Here is a 16,106-nt window from a genome sequence, read left to right on the forward strand (position 1 = left end):
TAGATTTGGAGAAGACCTGGGTTGATACTCAGGCTGGAATTACCCTTATTGCATTTTGATTTTTTAAAAATATTTCTGCCATGGGCTTCCCTGGTGGCGCAGTGGTTGAGAGTCCGCCTGCTGATGCAGGGAACACGGGTTCGTGCCCTGGTCCGGGAAGATCCCACATGCCGTGGAGTGGCTAGGCCCGTGAGCCATAGCCAGCTGAGCCTGCGCGTCCAGAGCCTGTGCTCCGCAACGGGAGAGGCCACAACATTGAGAGGCCCGCGTACCGCAAAAAAAAAAAAAATTTCTGCCATGAAAGAAAGGCATTTTATGTTTTTATGATCATATGATATACTCTTATAGTAAACATTTTGAATAATTCACAAAAAGCAAAAATAATAATGAAATCTCCTGAAATCCTACCTGAGATCATGAGCACCACTAACATTGCTTTGACCATATCTCTTCATGTGTCTCTGTGCACAGCTCTGTGTAATTTAACACGAATGGGATTGTATGGTACGTGCCGTTTCTATGGTGAATAACCTCTTAATACAGTCTTTTTTGTTTGTTTTTGCTTTTCTCTCCTTTTCCACTCACCTACCAATGCCAATATAACCCAGCTGATACCTTTTCATAGCTTTCCTTCTATTTAGATAATTATATACTTATATATTGCATATACAAATGCATAGATACTTTTCTGTTGTTTCAGAAAACTAGGATCATATTACTGCATTTTGCTTTGCTCATTTCACCCTTCACAGTTGAAATCCATCCAAGTTAACTTATTTCCACAGTCAGTGAGCATTCAATTTTGCAGACAAGCCAACATTTATTCAACCATTCCCATATAGATAGGCATTTTTTGTAGTTCAGTCATTAGATTAATGAAGCAATAAACATTGCTATCAAAACTGAAAGAAAATGATAGAATATTTTTGCTGATAATATGATTGTATACCTGGAAAACTCAAGAGATCCTAGTAAAAAAATGAATGAAACAAGTAAGGGTACATGATAAGGTGACTGGGCCCAAGACAGGTATACAGAAACAATAGTGTCTTTCTATGCTAGACCTAAAGGGAGGAAAAATAATCAATTCATGGTAGCAACTAAATGGAAAAGATTTCTTAGGAATGAATTTGATAATAAATAGTATCATACCTATAACAAAAAAAAACTATTAAATCTTAAAGGACATAAAATAAAATAGGAGTAAATGGAACACTGTATTTTTTGGATATAAGATAATATCATTAAAACATGACTTCTCCCGTAATTAATATAAAATGTATAAATATATTTAATTCAATTCCAATTTTGTGATGGTTGTTCTCTTTAAACAAGATAAAATGATCTTTGAGAAAATATGAATAAAACAGTCTGATAGTACTCAAGAAATGTATAAAGAAGACTAATGAGGGCTTCCCTGGTGGCGAAGTCGTTGAGAGTCCGCCTGCCGATGCCGGGACGCGGGTTTGTGCCTGGGTCCGGGAGGATCCCACATGCCGTGGAGCAGCTGGGCCCGTGAGCCATGGCCGCTGAGCCTGCGCATCCGGAGCCTGTGCTCCGCAACGGGAGAGGCCACAACAGTGAGAGGCCCACGTACCACAAAAAAAAAAAAAAAAAAAAAAAAAAAAAAAAGACTAATGAGAGGGACCCTACTTAAAAGATGCTAAAAAAGGCATTATAAAGTTGCTTTACACAAAACAGGATGATACTGACATACTTTTCTCTAATCCTTTTGCTAAGTACAGCTAGAAATTGTAAACATTATCTATAAAACCAACCTAAGAAGACTCTGTAAGTTGAAGAAAAGAAGGTAAATGGATTAGGGACCTCAGCATCCAAAGAATAACACAGGGGTAAGTTCCCTGCATTTTCTTTTTGCTTCATATACCCCAGACTTGGAGCTGAAGGAGCCAGTAACCCAGAAATTCCAACAAGCGCAGACAAAAATGGTCCCAACAAAAGTCTGCTCTTTCCAGTCAAAGGAGCAGGAAAAGGAAGTCTGGCAAAGCAAAAAAGTATTAGACAATAACTCTTCCATTCCCACCAACACTGCAGAAAAAACTATCACGTCATCCTAAGCCCTGCCAAGGAAGGTGGAGTAGAGAGCCCAGATGTCCACATTTGCCAGGCTGGAAAGGAGGTACCCTATCCCCCACCGAAACCACCACCACCATGATGGTTATCAGAAGAGGCTGAGGAGAAAGCCAGGATTTTCATCTCCGCTGGAGGCAATGACCCCATACGCCACCTGTGGTGTCAGCCTGGACTTCCACCCACAATTGGCAGTAAAGAAGCATCCTCCCCACTTCCCACGGGAAGCTTAGTGGAGAGTCAGGACTTTTACCACTGCTGAGTGATAATGAGGTGACCCTTCCGTGGTGTCAGTGGAGGACACGTAGGGAACATTAAGGAGACACTTCTACCTCTCCCAGCCTGGAGGATGTGATCCAAAGTCTAATGAGGAGCCAGAACTCCCAGTTTCACAGTAGTAACGCAGAGCCCCATCCCACCCCACCCCGGGTGCTAACAGAGGCTGAGTGGAGAACTTGGGCTTCTACCCCAACTTGACAGCAGCTAGACTATGCACTCCCTGCCCCTGCTACGGCAGTGTCAGGCAAAGTCAACTGAAAACAGAAGGTTTAACTAAGTTAAGAATTTCATAACATAACACCCCAAATGTCCAGACTTCAACTGAAAATCGCTTGTCATGTCAAGAACCAAGAAAATCCCAAATTGAATGAAAATATGCAATCAACACCAAGATGGCAGAGACATTAGAATTATCAGACAAAGATTGTAACCAGCCATGATCAAAATGCTTCAGTGAGCCTAAAGACAATACATATTATTATTATTATTATGTGCTTCCGCACATAGCACAGGTCTTAACCTACATAGTAGCTTAATAAATGATAAAATAAACTAAGTTGATGGTATGGTTAGGTAATGACTAGCTGTATCCACCTTAGGAAAATGTGCTTAGCAATTATAATAAATAGAAACCATTTCCTCTCCAGATCACTGCTCTGAACATAATCCTGTCTTCCAGATGTCGGAGATCAAGGTCAGACTATAACTGGGGGTATGGGGGACTGAGGGGAGAGGGAATTAGGGAGATGGTATCAAAATTTTGTTCTCTGAGGGAAGCTCCAACTATTCCTAGAAGGAATGCCTTCCTCAGAGGAAAAGGATGACATCCAACATCCTTGTTCACAAGAGAAAGAAGCAATGCTGCCTGCAGAAGAAGGAGCTGGGGTCTTTGAGCGACAAAACAGGGACCTGGGCTCTATTCTGGGGAGGTCCCAAGGTGGGACTGAGTCTAGTGCTCATAAGACTTCAACTCAGTGAAGGAAACAGAAGAAGGAGCAAGAACAACAGGAGATGAAACAGGAGGATCAGGAAAGGAGAGAGAAGAATGAGATGGAATGACAGACTCAGAGGAAGGGCAGTGACTGGGTCCAGGAAGGAAGCAGAGTCAGACACTGGGATCCTTGCAGCTCAGACCTTTCTCATTAACCCAAGGACTCACTGTGTGTATTCTGCCAAGCTGAACTGTGGTTATAAGATGACACACAGTGATGCCTGCTACCTTCCTCTGAGTCATGCCTACCATTTGGGATTCTCCCTTTGATTCCAGCTACATAAGCAAAAAATAACTGTATCCCAGTTATAACACTGGGATGTCGTAAAACCAACGTCCTTTGTCATTCTTTTTAAAAATTTTCACTAGCATTTACTGAACAGCAACTTTGGACCTGATGTAGAACCGGGCTCTGAGGGATTCCGAGCTGATGAAAAAACCCTTTGGGAGCCCCCAGATTGAGCAACAGGAGGGTGACCAGGAAGTATTAGGGATACCTTTGAAAGAAAGGTAAGAATCCAAAAGTTATTTTAAAAAAAGATATAGATATATTTAATTATTATACATTTTAATAGAAAATTATATGATTATTAAAGTCAACAGATAAGAGATAGATTGGGGAAATATTTATAACACAGATATATGATAATTTAATATGACAAAACTTGTCCTAAATTTACAACAGAAAGACAACTATCCAGTAGAAACACAAGTAAAAGATACAAAGAAGAAATTGATAGAAGGAAAAATGCAAAAATCAATAAACATGTTGAGATACTTGACCTCACTAGGAATAAAAGAAATGCAAGATAAAACAGTCTTTCTCCACGTTCATCTGGGCCAGAGCAATCGCAGATCAGGTTTGGTCGAACTTAGGTATCTTTGTCAGGAGAGCTCTTTTAAAGGCTCTCTGGGCTTTCTGGTCTATTTGCTTCCAGCCAGTCCATGAAGTAGCAGCTTCAGCCAGGGATCCTGTCAAGTCATATTGTTCAAGGGAGATGGGCTTGGGGGAACTGGCCTCCCGGTGGAAGGTACAGGTGCTTTGCCCATCCCTCTCCACCACAGTATTCAGGTTCCCCCCAAACTCTGCCTCAGCAAGTTGGAAGCACAAGTCTAGAAGCAGGAAGCACCTCAAATCAGCCTCCTGCAAAGTAGCACTGCAGGACATCTTCGCTGTGCTAGCCATAGAATGTGGAATTAGAGGCAGCTAGAAAAGACCTTGCTGGAGTTGTATTTATAGGGTGTGGAGGAGGCGATCAGGATTGTCCGGTATTACCCTCTTTCTCACATCCTAGCCTAGTCTGTCTGTAGCGTGGGGATCAGCTTTTTCAACTCTGCAAGGCTGCAGGTTATTTTACTCCCACTTGGTTGGATTGCAGGCTTCAGACAGTCTTCCTGACTGAGGCCTCTCTGCTTCTCTTTGGTCCAGATCAAAGGAAGCACCTCACTTCCTTGGAGGGTTTGATGGTAGCTGCTATCCAAATTGGCCTACCAATAAACCATACCTCCAGATATTCTTGTCCTTGCATAGTCCTCTCCCCTAGAATTTGGACTGTCCGTTTGAGTCTCTTTTAACCTATAGAATGCAGTGCAAGTAACACTTTGTGACTTCCAAGGCTGAATTATAGTCAGTCTCTCAGCTTACACCTGGGCCTCTTGGAATGCTAGAAACAGTCCCTCTTAAACCCAGCTGCCATGCTTTGAGAATCCCAAGTCACAGGGAGAGATCACATGAAGGCACTCTGGTCAACAGCCCAGCTGAGCTCCTGGAAAGCAATTGGCATCAACGTCCAGCCCTGTGAGTGAGCTGACTAAATATCCAACCCACTGAGCCTTCAGATAACTGCAGATCCAGCCACCATCAAACTTCAGTATGACTGACTATAAGCAAGAACCACCAAGCTGAGCCCAGGCAACCTGCAGAACCATGACAGATCATTATAAATATGTGTTTTAAGCCATTGAGTTTTGGAGTGGTTTTTAACGTATATTAGACAATCAAAAAACAGGACTTATTAAAGGCGGGGAGAAGTGGCCAACTTCAACCTCCTGATTTTTTTCCAAGATCCCTACTGCTACACTTTTGAAATATGAGTGGTCTGAATCTCAAAAGCCAACACATGATAATTCAACCAGTTAATTCATTACTGCATAATAAGGCATGCGAATCCTTCTGCCTGAAATAGAGGGTTTTCCACCCACTACCCTTCTCAATATGTCAGTTCAGCCAACTCCACATCAGTGCTTGACACTTTCAACCCCTGCTTTCTGGTGCCAAACTCTACATTTGGTTCCTTCAACTGAACAAAAGACTCATTCCAAAATGGCTTAAGTGTTGAGAAAATGTATTGATTCACATAATTTAAAAGGCCAGACTTTTTTCTGGCTCCAGGAAGGCTCACAGGATATTCCCTCTGCTTCTTCTGGATCCATTTCTTCTTCAAGCCCTTATCTTCAAGCCTAAGGCTCTCAGTAGCTTTTGACTTCCCCTCATGTCTTTAGCACTTACAAGTTTCACATAATTATAAAGATTCATTTTAAATCCTGGCCCTAGCTTTTACTAACCTGTGACCTTGGGCAAGTTAAAAAAGCTCTGGCTTTACTTTTCTTCTCTATAGAATGGAGACAATAATCATAATATATCTCTTAGAGTTGTAAGTATTAAATGAGTAAATATACATAAAGCACTTTAAACTGTGTCCACCATTGAGAAAGAGCCCTAAAAGTGTTATTGCTGTTGTTGCTATTCATAGTAATAGTAATACTAGCAGCAGTAGTAGTAGCAATAGTAACATTCTCTACCGCCAACCCAGCACAGCAGAGAAAAAAGAATCTATGTTCCAGCAAGCATCCCATGAGGTTCCTTGGCTCCCTTTGGGTTCCCTGAACCCAAGCCCCAAAGGTGGATCAGTTGGATCAAGATGCTCAGAGTGATACCTGGAACCAGGGTGGGGGTCAGTCCTACAAGGCTGGGAAAGAAGAGCTCTGCCAGGAGAGAAAAGGGGTTATGGATTCCAGGGAGGCAATAGGCATCCCCTAGGAAGAGAAACTCTCAGTACTCAGGCCTCACTGCCATACTGCTGAGCCCACCTTGGCAATGCCTCCTCATGTTCTTCCCTCAAAGGCCACTAATGAAAAGACTAACCTTAATCAGTCTGATTCGGAACAAGAGACTTTCTCATACTCCTCTGAGCATCTCTCTGTGTGTAGACTATGCTCTTGGCAGAGATGGAAAATTGATGGAGTAGCAGGGGAGCCTGTTGCTTCTGCTGCACTCTCACTGACACCCTCTCCCCACACCAGAATGTTCTCAGACCTGGGCAGACTAAGGAAGGGGCCCCTGCATTCTGAGGTCTCTGCCAGGACCACACACATCCCCTGTTTAGGACCTTCCTGCTGGGGTGCAGAAGGAGCATGCCCAAATACTAAATTCTCTGCGTGCCAGACTTCAAGTCTTTTTCCAGCTCCAGGAAATCCTTTTCATAGTGGGTCCAGATGGATTTGTATTTTTCAGAGCAAGACTGGTTCATGTAATCAGTAGACCATAAATCCCCTCCCAACAGTGCAAGGAGAAAATGCCACACTACAAATGATACATGTTGTTTCTTGGTCTCAATAAAACATTTGTCTCTCTTGTACATAATTAATTGTTAATTGAAAGTATGATGAATTATAGCTGCCTATAATTAATTTACTAAGAGGCTTCAGTGAAATATGACTCTGAGCCTTTCTCTAGACTTATTTTTGCTTTACCAAGCAGAGGCAGAATTGGATCCTGTGCAGATTCTTTTGTGGCCTGCTGTGTTCTAAGCATGACAGATTGGTAGGGTGGGGCAGGTTTGGAGTTAGGCATGGATGGTAGCATAATAAAAGGATGACCTCCCTGAGGACAGCATCTGGCATTAGGGTTATCCATCTTTCCCAGCACAAGGCTGAATGGCTCTTCAGTTCTGAAGGATGAAGCCATCCATTTGAGGAACCATGAAGGCCCTGTCCTGGTAGGAGTAGAGAACTTGCTTCGGGCCCCAGGCAGAAGTCTTCAACCGGCCTATCTTCGTAATAGAGAAGGAGGTGTCCCATGAGGTCAGGGCCAACCTGATTTTTTTCTGGATGTCAGAGGGATGGGAAAGTAGTTTATCTTTTTAGTGTGAGTTACCTGAAAGGGCTCCACCTTGGTCCAGATGGACCACAGAGAGCAGAATAAGTGCCCCTGAAGATAACTGCCCCACTATGAGGGACTGACCCCCGAGGTCCTGTGAGTTTATTCCGTAACATCTCACAAAGGGCCCCCAGAGGGATAATCACTCAGTATTCCTAGGACATCCTGGCCAGATAGCAGCTCACCTCTGCCTGGACTACCTCTAATGGCCCAGAGGCAACCACCTCCCCTAGTAGCTCACTTTACCCTCAGAACTTCCAAACTGGGAGCTGTGTGAAGGATCAGGTAGGGAACTGACTATTTTTCACCATAGTTTAACATTAGCAATATAATTAAAATTTCCTTTGATTTTTCAAACTATCAATATCTCCCTCCTCATGCTGTCTGCATGTTGATTATGTCCTTCATTTATGAAGTCTATTTATAAAGCCACTTGTACTGTCTATTCAATTCACAAGTCACTTTCTGCCCAGGCTCACTGCCTGTTCTTATACCTCCTCCTCTCTCTCCAGAAGCCCCTTCCAGGCCTCACATTCATCCCTCATCCATACCAGCTGTTTTCCACCTGCACCCAGCACTCCTGTCTCCACTGCCCCGTCCTCACCTCTTCCGACCTATTCTCACACCCTCATTCTCCCTCCACACACACTCTTCTCCCATCCCCAGTCTCCTTCTCATCCTCACTTCAGGCTCCGCCCACCACTCTGCCCCAATACCTGTCCCAGCCTCACATCCTCACATCCTACTCTCATCCTCGTGGTAGCCCTCTCCCCTCTCCCTGCATCCTCACACTGTCTTCCTCATCCTCACATCTGTCTTCTGTGGAGCAATCACACTTCATCCCCAGACACTATCATATCACCTCACCTGGAATAATTTTACTTCTTCCCTGTCTAAACAGAGAGATATTCCCCAGTCCTGCTCCACCCAGAGTTTTCTCTACTTAAATGTCTCAAGCTTGGAGACTGGGTCCTATCCTTTCATCAGTAGCCATGTAAGGAAACAAGTAGCATCTCTACCTTTGTGGGGTGTGGGAAAAGCCTGGATGATTCCTGCCCTCCTAGGGACCATCTTTCCAGGTGACTCCTGGGACATTTGGGAGGCAGATAAAGATGCATGTGTCATCATTCAGTATCATTACAGTCCTCAGAACAGCTGGAGGATGAAGAATGAATTTTCTTGGTAAAGAACACCTTGAGGATCCTTTGTTTTATCTTATTTTTGAGAGAAACTGACTCTTTGCCATTACTACCTTCCTAGGCAGATAAGCATTCCAATCAGCAATAATCATGTTCACACAAAGCACAAGAATTATGATATTTCCACCATGCAAAAGTCAGAAAGAAGAAGAAGGGTATGGGTGAGAAAAATTTAAGCCAGGTGGCTTGAAATAAGGAGAAATGATAAACAGCTTTGAAGACTTCTGGCCTAAAATGATGGCTGGGGGCTTCCCTGGTGGCGCAGTGGTTGAGAGTCCGCCTGCCGATGCAGGGGACACGGGTTCGTGCCCCGGTCCAGGAGGATCCCACATGCTGTGGAGCGGCTGGGCCCGTGAGCCATGGCCGCTGGGCCTGCGCGTTCGGAGCCTGTGCTCCGCAATGGGAGAGGCCGCAGCGGTGAGAGGCCCGCGTACTGCAAAAAAAAAAATAATAATAATAATAAAACAATAATAATAATAAAATGATGGCTGGCAGCAGCTTCCAGTACAACCTCTTCCAACCTCTCACTAATATACAGATGAGAATATAGGGAAAACACTAAAACACAACATGGTAAACAAAGTCATGCAGACTTAGAGAAGAATGGACTCTAATTTTGATGTAGATAAAGCTGATTTGGGAAAATCCTACTAAGGTTTTCATCAAAGGAAAACTCCACCTTAATGTTACAAAAGAGAGGCCACCTTCAAAACTGAAGGAAGAAAAGAAATGCCTTCTCCATCATTTGTTGTTTGATTCAGAGACCTGAGTACAACCAGAAAACTGGGAAACAAACCAACTTTTTCCACAGAAAATGGTGTTCTGTAAAACAGGCTGAACACTGATCCAATTTTTCTTCACCCAGACAGGTATTTTTAACATAGAGGTAAAAAAACATATATTCCAAGAAAATATTGAAGCAGAATTGTAGCTAAAGGAAACCGATCTTGCCAGTGAATTGCAGAAATGTGGTGCCTACAAGTGAAGTGTTGTATATAAGGGCTGACATTCAAAAGACACTATAATCAAAGCTTATTGAAATTGTAGTCTTCCTTGCCTCATTGCATAAGGCACTGAGGGTTGGAAAAATGAATTCATTTGGTAGAGAAAAGAAATACTAGATGCAAATATTGACATGGGCATCTTAATCTCATTCTGGCCATGGATCTAAGATGGGGATTCAGGGGACTCACCATCCAAAGCTTGCTACTATTAAGTGCCACTTGAGAGACACTCAGAAGATGATGAATTATATGGAAATGTTCTAATTCCCAGGATTCACTGTTGCCTAACTTTTTTCAGACTCTGCTCCTGGGAATAGAACATTTCTTATTTGTGATATCCACACCTCCCAGCTTGAATGCACCTCTGGCAGGCCCTCTCCTTACTCCTTGCATGATGGAATGGTGGAATTTGTCTCTCATTTGTTACAGCTATGAGAGGCAGATTTTTGGGAACACCAAAGGAAACAACACTGTTTCCATCTCAAAGATTATCTCCTACAGTGTAACCTACAGAAGAGAAAGGGTATGAGAATAGAAATGCCCCACTAAGCTCAGGCGTGGGGGGCTGAACCTGCAAGTTGGATACGGGGTTACAGGTCTGCTCTGCTCTTAACCCCAACAGAACTTATGCCAAATCCTATAGACAATAAGGAAGAAATATTAAAACAACTTGAAATAAGAAAAGAAACAGGAGAGTTACAATATAAAGGCTATTATTTTTCAAAAGGGCCTCATTACGGTCTGTAATCCTGTCCCAGCAACAGCCTTAGAGGAGAATGTGCAACATTACTGACGATCACATTAGTAAGACATCAGAAACCAAATTCTCTCCAAACCTGGTTGTAGGGGCAGGTGTTAGGCCCTACAACAGAGCAAGAAGAAATGGCACCAGTGGAGTGATCATGTGGTAAAGAGAAGGGATGAAAGAGCCTCAGACCCTGGAGAGACCACATGACTTAAATAGAGTGACTTCCCACTGGGAAGCAAAATTGGATCCCTGAGAGGGAAAGAAGCAAGGAGCTTGGGAATTATCCTTACCACCTTATTTAGAGTTTTCCTCCCCCTTCACATTTATTCCCATAATGGTATGCTTATAGAAGTTTGAATTGCAGGGAGAAGGAAGGGGAATTCTTTCTTCTAGAAGTGAATCAGAGGAGCTCCAGTACCCAGGCTCTTTGGAAGGAGAAACCAATGTGGATCCTTTGGCCAGAGTCATGAAACCCAATCTCCATCTCATTGGACAGGCAAGAAAGTAGGGATATAGGAATGCAGAAGGGCCCAGTCTGGAGATGGCTGCACCTTGGAACCCCGGCCTCAGTCACCTCTGCTGCTGTATCCTTGCCCTTGAGAGCCCTCTGTTTTGATACTTGGTCACAAGAATTTTTATGACTGTCACCATGTCATGCAGGTTAACTGGATTCAATGATTCTCAACCCTGATTGAATATTAGAATCACCTGGGGAGCTGTAAAAACAAACAACAAAAACAAACCCTCAGACCAATTAAATTGGAATCTCTGCAGTGGGGACCCCAGTATCAATATTTTTATAAAGCTCCAAATGTGCATGAGAAAAGCTCTTCTAGTGTAAACCTCTCCCAGTCAGCCTCTTTCAGTCTCCCAGCCTGTGCCACAGAAGCCTTTGTTAAGCCCATTTTCACCTAACAAAATGCTCATAAGAGTAAGTTACTGATTTTGGATTCTACTTACTGCTTAATCTGTAGTCCCATATTATTCTTTCGTATTATTACTCTGTGATATTGTCCCACATTATTCTTTGTGTAATTTTTCTAGGTTAACATAATCCATTCCATCCTCTGTGCCTTTATAAATTTAGCCAAAAAGCAGAGCATGAATCACTCACACACACACACACACACACACACACACACACACACACACACGCCAGCCAGTATCTCTGTTTTGCCTCAATTTTCTTGGGAGAGCAACCAAACTCAGAGCCACTAGCAAAATGTGGAAGGAAAGAAAGAAACTCGGGCAATCTGAGAGAATTGGAGATATGACAAAATTAAGTTAAAATTTACCAGTCTGTCAAAAATTCCTAAAGTGCAATTTAAACTGTAGTTAGCAGGACCTGTAACTACACCCTAGATAATTTGTTTTTTTCTTTTCTGTTTTAAATATCTTAATCTGTTACATGTACAGTTTCATTAGTGTGTTTGTTTTTTCTTTTTTTCCCATGACCACTCAAGTCACTTGTAGTGAAATCAATATATCTCAGATTTATTTTCATCTTTTTTTCCCTACCTGCCCAGGTCTGTCCAGAGATGTGGTTGGCAGAATCATGGTCCCCCAAAAACATCCATGTCCTAATCCCTGGAACCTGTGAATATGTCACCTTACAGGGCAAAAGGGACTTTTAGATATGATTAAGGAAAGGGCCTTGAGATAAAAAGATTATCCTGGATAATATGGGTGTGCCAAATCCAATCTCCTGAGTCCTCAAAAATGGAAGAGGAAAGAAAAAAGAGGGGGAGTCAGAATGATGCTATGTGAGAAAGAGGTGCTGACTTCTGAGAGGGAGGAAGCAGGCCACAAGCCAAGGAATGCAGTAGCCTCTGGAAGCCAAGGATGGCCCATAGTTTACAAGCAGCAGGAAAATGGGGCTCAGATCCTCCAATGCAAAGTACTGAATTCTGCCAACAACCCAAATGAACAAGGACATGGATTCTTCCCTAAAGCCTCCAGAAACTAATTCAACCCTGTGGACAGCTTTTTTTAAGCCCACTGAGACTGTGCCAAGCTTCTGACTTGCAGAACCATAAGATATTAAGTCCTTGTTGTATAAGTAGCTAAATTTGCGGCAATATATTGCAGCAGCAATCGAAAACTAACACAAGGGTGAACTCTACGGTTGTTTGCAAATTAGTAGCATGGCCTAGAAGGCCAGCGATCTACACATCAAAGCTAATGGTGAATTCCACTCTTCTTCTCCCATCTTCTCCATTTCTGACCCTTATCAATATAGGGTGTTTTCACTGGTTAAAAAAAAAAAAATAGAATTCTTAGACTTTTATCAAAGCCAAGTCAAGGAAATTCTCATCAACTAATAATGCTAACTGGGTGGTAAAACATCCCTAACTTTACCTTCAGTCTTCTTTCTCTTCCTTGAAGCATATCAATAGGGCAAAAGGGCAGATCTGTGAAAAGACAGTGACCTGGTCACTTAGGAGAGAGTGTGTGTGCCCACACCCTTGTGGGACCTGCACAGGGTCTTCCTCAGGGTTTGGAGCAAATATCAAGAAAGCTCACCCTTGAAAGTGAAGGAAGAGAAGGTGCCAATATTGGTTTATTTGTGAATTATCACATTTATTTTACAAAGGTCCATGTACTATGCAAAGTGTCTTATGCATGTCATCATCTTCAATCTTTATAGCAATAAAAGAAAACCAGGTGTATTATGTCCATTCTACTACAGAGGAACTGAGGCTCAGGAAGATCCAGTAACTTTCCAAAGGCTACACAGAGAATAAGAAGATCTGCCCGTTTTCAAAGTAGTCAAGGATGAAAGTCTCTCCCTAAAGAATATCAAGGGGACCCAGAAATCTTTATCCTGCATTTATGGACACAAACCATCTTTGTGGAGTACAATTTTTACCTGCCCAAGCTGACAACCAGCCACTACTGTCACTTCAAGTGTACCAATGCTGCAAGTTTAAGGGCACCTACTACATGCCAAGCAGGAGACTAGGTTACTTACATCTGTTATTCATCATCCTCACAATAATTTTCTTATGTAGAAAATCTCTCCACTTTCCCAAAGAGGAAACTAAAATTCACAAAGGATAAGGGATGTTCCCAAAGTCAACGAACTAATAAACAGCGAAGCCAGAGTTTTGATCCCTGTCAGGCTGATCCAAGCACACATTATCTCCAGGATTCCACAAGGTCAGGCCCCTGTGAATCCAGCTCATGTGAAGTTCCTTCTCTGAACTTCTCAACTCTGGGAGAACTGACAGATTCAAAAGCTTTTGCCCACATCTGCCCTGAGGACCCCATGAAAATTCAACTACCCTGTGAAGTCTTATTTGAAATTATCAGGCAATCAAGATTATTTATCACTGTCCCTTTCATGAGATGGGGGACAAATTGTGTCCTTGAAATTTCTACAGAGAACTGTGGAGAGAAAAGCAAACTGGCCAACCCAGTAGGTGATTACAGCAGTCATTGTGTTGACCAAGCTTAATTGACAGAAGCTTCAAACTGAGTTGATGTAAACTTTAATACCGTAATCTGAGCTTCCCAATACATACTGCGGGTGTTTGCCTTCCTTGAATCAAGGGAAATATTTATTATATGACTGTGTAAAACATGTAGCTTTCTGTTTCCAGAACCAAGAGTTCTCACTGCCAAATACTAAGATCCAGCTAATTGATACACTGTGGTTTTTGGCCAGCCACTGTCTTATTTCCATAATGTCAGTTGGTGGTTTAGTACATTTTATTTTTCTTATGGTTTGCTTGTACTGTTCACTCTGGGTACAGAGCCAATTCATCCACCAGAGCATTCAGCGTGAATTGCTGGCCACCAAGCTGTGGCACTGCAGCTTCTACGTAGATTTCAAAGACAGGCCAATTATTTTGTGGTATTAATTTTCATTATATTTGCCTGTTACTGTTTTATAAAAAGAGAGAGAAGCAAACTATAGGAATACAGGTGGAGTCAACTTAGCAAATTCCTAAGCAACAACCCTTTAGCAGAGGAACAGGGGAGGAAGCTGAAATATGAGTAAGAGAATGGAGCCCTTTAGAAAGTCAAATGGCTCAGATATTATTTACTAGCAAGGGTAACAGGTTGTGCTAGATTTTAGAAAATTGGAAATTCCTTGTGGCAGATCTTTCTGTTCATCTTAGGATGATATCGCTTAGTAAGATTTCTGTTCCCCAAAGTTCATTCTCTATGGGCAGGTATAAACTGGACCTAAGCTTAGTCAGTGTTCACTGATGATCTGTAGATGTGGGCATTTTTCTTCAAGTTGCCCAAGATCATTTCTCTGAAGGACACAGAATAATCAAGTGACCAGAGCCATTATCCATTCTGAGTTAACATTTTAAAAATGTTATCCTGAATGTGATAAGACTTATGGAATTCATGAAAGTTCTGGTCTTCTCAAAAATTAGTGTTTATCAGCAAGGTAATCAACATGATGATATAAGCTCTGAATGTATATCTGTATTATCAACATGGTTCAGAGAGAAAAGTCAGATCCAATGAAATCGACATTTTTGGTTGAATTGAGTGCAGTTTGCAGTGTGCTAGGGTTTTTTTTTTGTTGTTTTTTTTTTTGTATGATAACCTTGGTTTGTCCTGACAGGTTAGAAAATAAACCTTCATTATATCTCCTGAAGATCAGACACCCATCTGTCAGTTCATTACGGTAGTTGTAGAGACAACATTTGGAAAGGGTGATTGAACAAAAAGTAATTCTTGGCTAGAGGGAACTTCCAAACTGCAGACAAACAGAATGGATTTCACCTTGGAAAACATAGAAGTTGGAAGGAACTCAGAACCCTGCTAGAAAGGAAACCAACCTGGGAAAGCCTCCATACAGTAAGAACAGCATGGCTAAGATAGTACACACTGGAGAAGAGTGGACAGCTGTCAAGTCTGGAGGAACAATAGCCAGACATGTAGGCATGGCATTCCGAGGTGTATTGACAATGAGCCTCAAAAAGTATATGGCAGCTGAATAAGGATGGGCAATGCTGGGCATTGAGAAACAGAAGCCAGAGTTGGAGAGAGTACTGAGGGCCTGTCCTTTCCCAGAACCCAAGCTGTTGAAGGCAAGCAGGAATTTATGCTCAGGATCTCTTATACCCAGAATAAAAGGAAACCATTCTAATAGACATATATTATTTTCGCTTTCCTAGCACCCAGCTTCTCTTCTTCTGAAAAGAGTGCCTAATATTTTCTTTTGTGAAATCATCCTTTCTCTTGTCGTTGAATATATATTGGGTTAGGCTCACCTCACTTCAGGTCCAAGAATGGGCATGTGGCCCTAATCCATTCAATTAGGATATCAAAGTCAGAGGTAGAAGTGGTGTGATAAACCATGGTCAGGGATGACCATGGAAAGACCCTAAGGAGATATAAATAGAAACTCCCTCGGCTCTGTCATTTACTGCAGAGAAGAGGAGGCTGCTTAGTGCTAGTATAGCAAGAATTTGAAGGTCTGGAAATCATGCTTGGATCATTGCTTGTTGAATAACATAATTATTGCCTTGGATCATAGTAGAAGTCACTTCTGGGTGCTGAAGTAGCTAGACGAGTAAAAGGCATGTGGTCCTCTGACCTCGTGAACATCTTTTCCATAGGAGTTGCCAAGAATTTTAAGCTTGCCTATGAGCAAAACAAGGTCACTGGG

The sequence above is a fragment of the Mesoplodon densirostris genome, chromosome 1, assembly GCF_025265405.1.
Source record: "Mesoplodon densirostris isolate mMesDen1 chromosome 1, mMesDen1 primary haplotype, whole genome shotgun sequence".
Lineage (NCBI taxonomy): Eukaryota > Metazoa > Chordata > Mammalia > Artiodactyla > Ziphiidae > Mesoplodon > Mesoplodon densirostris.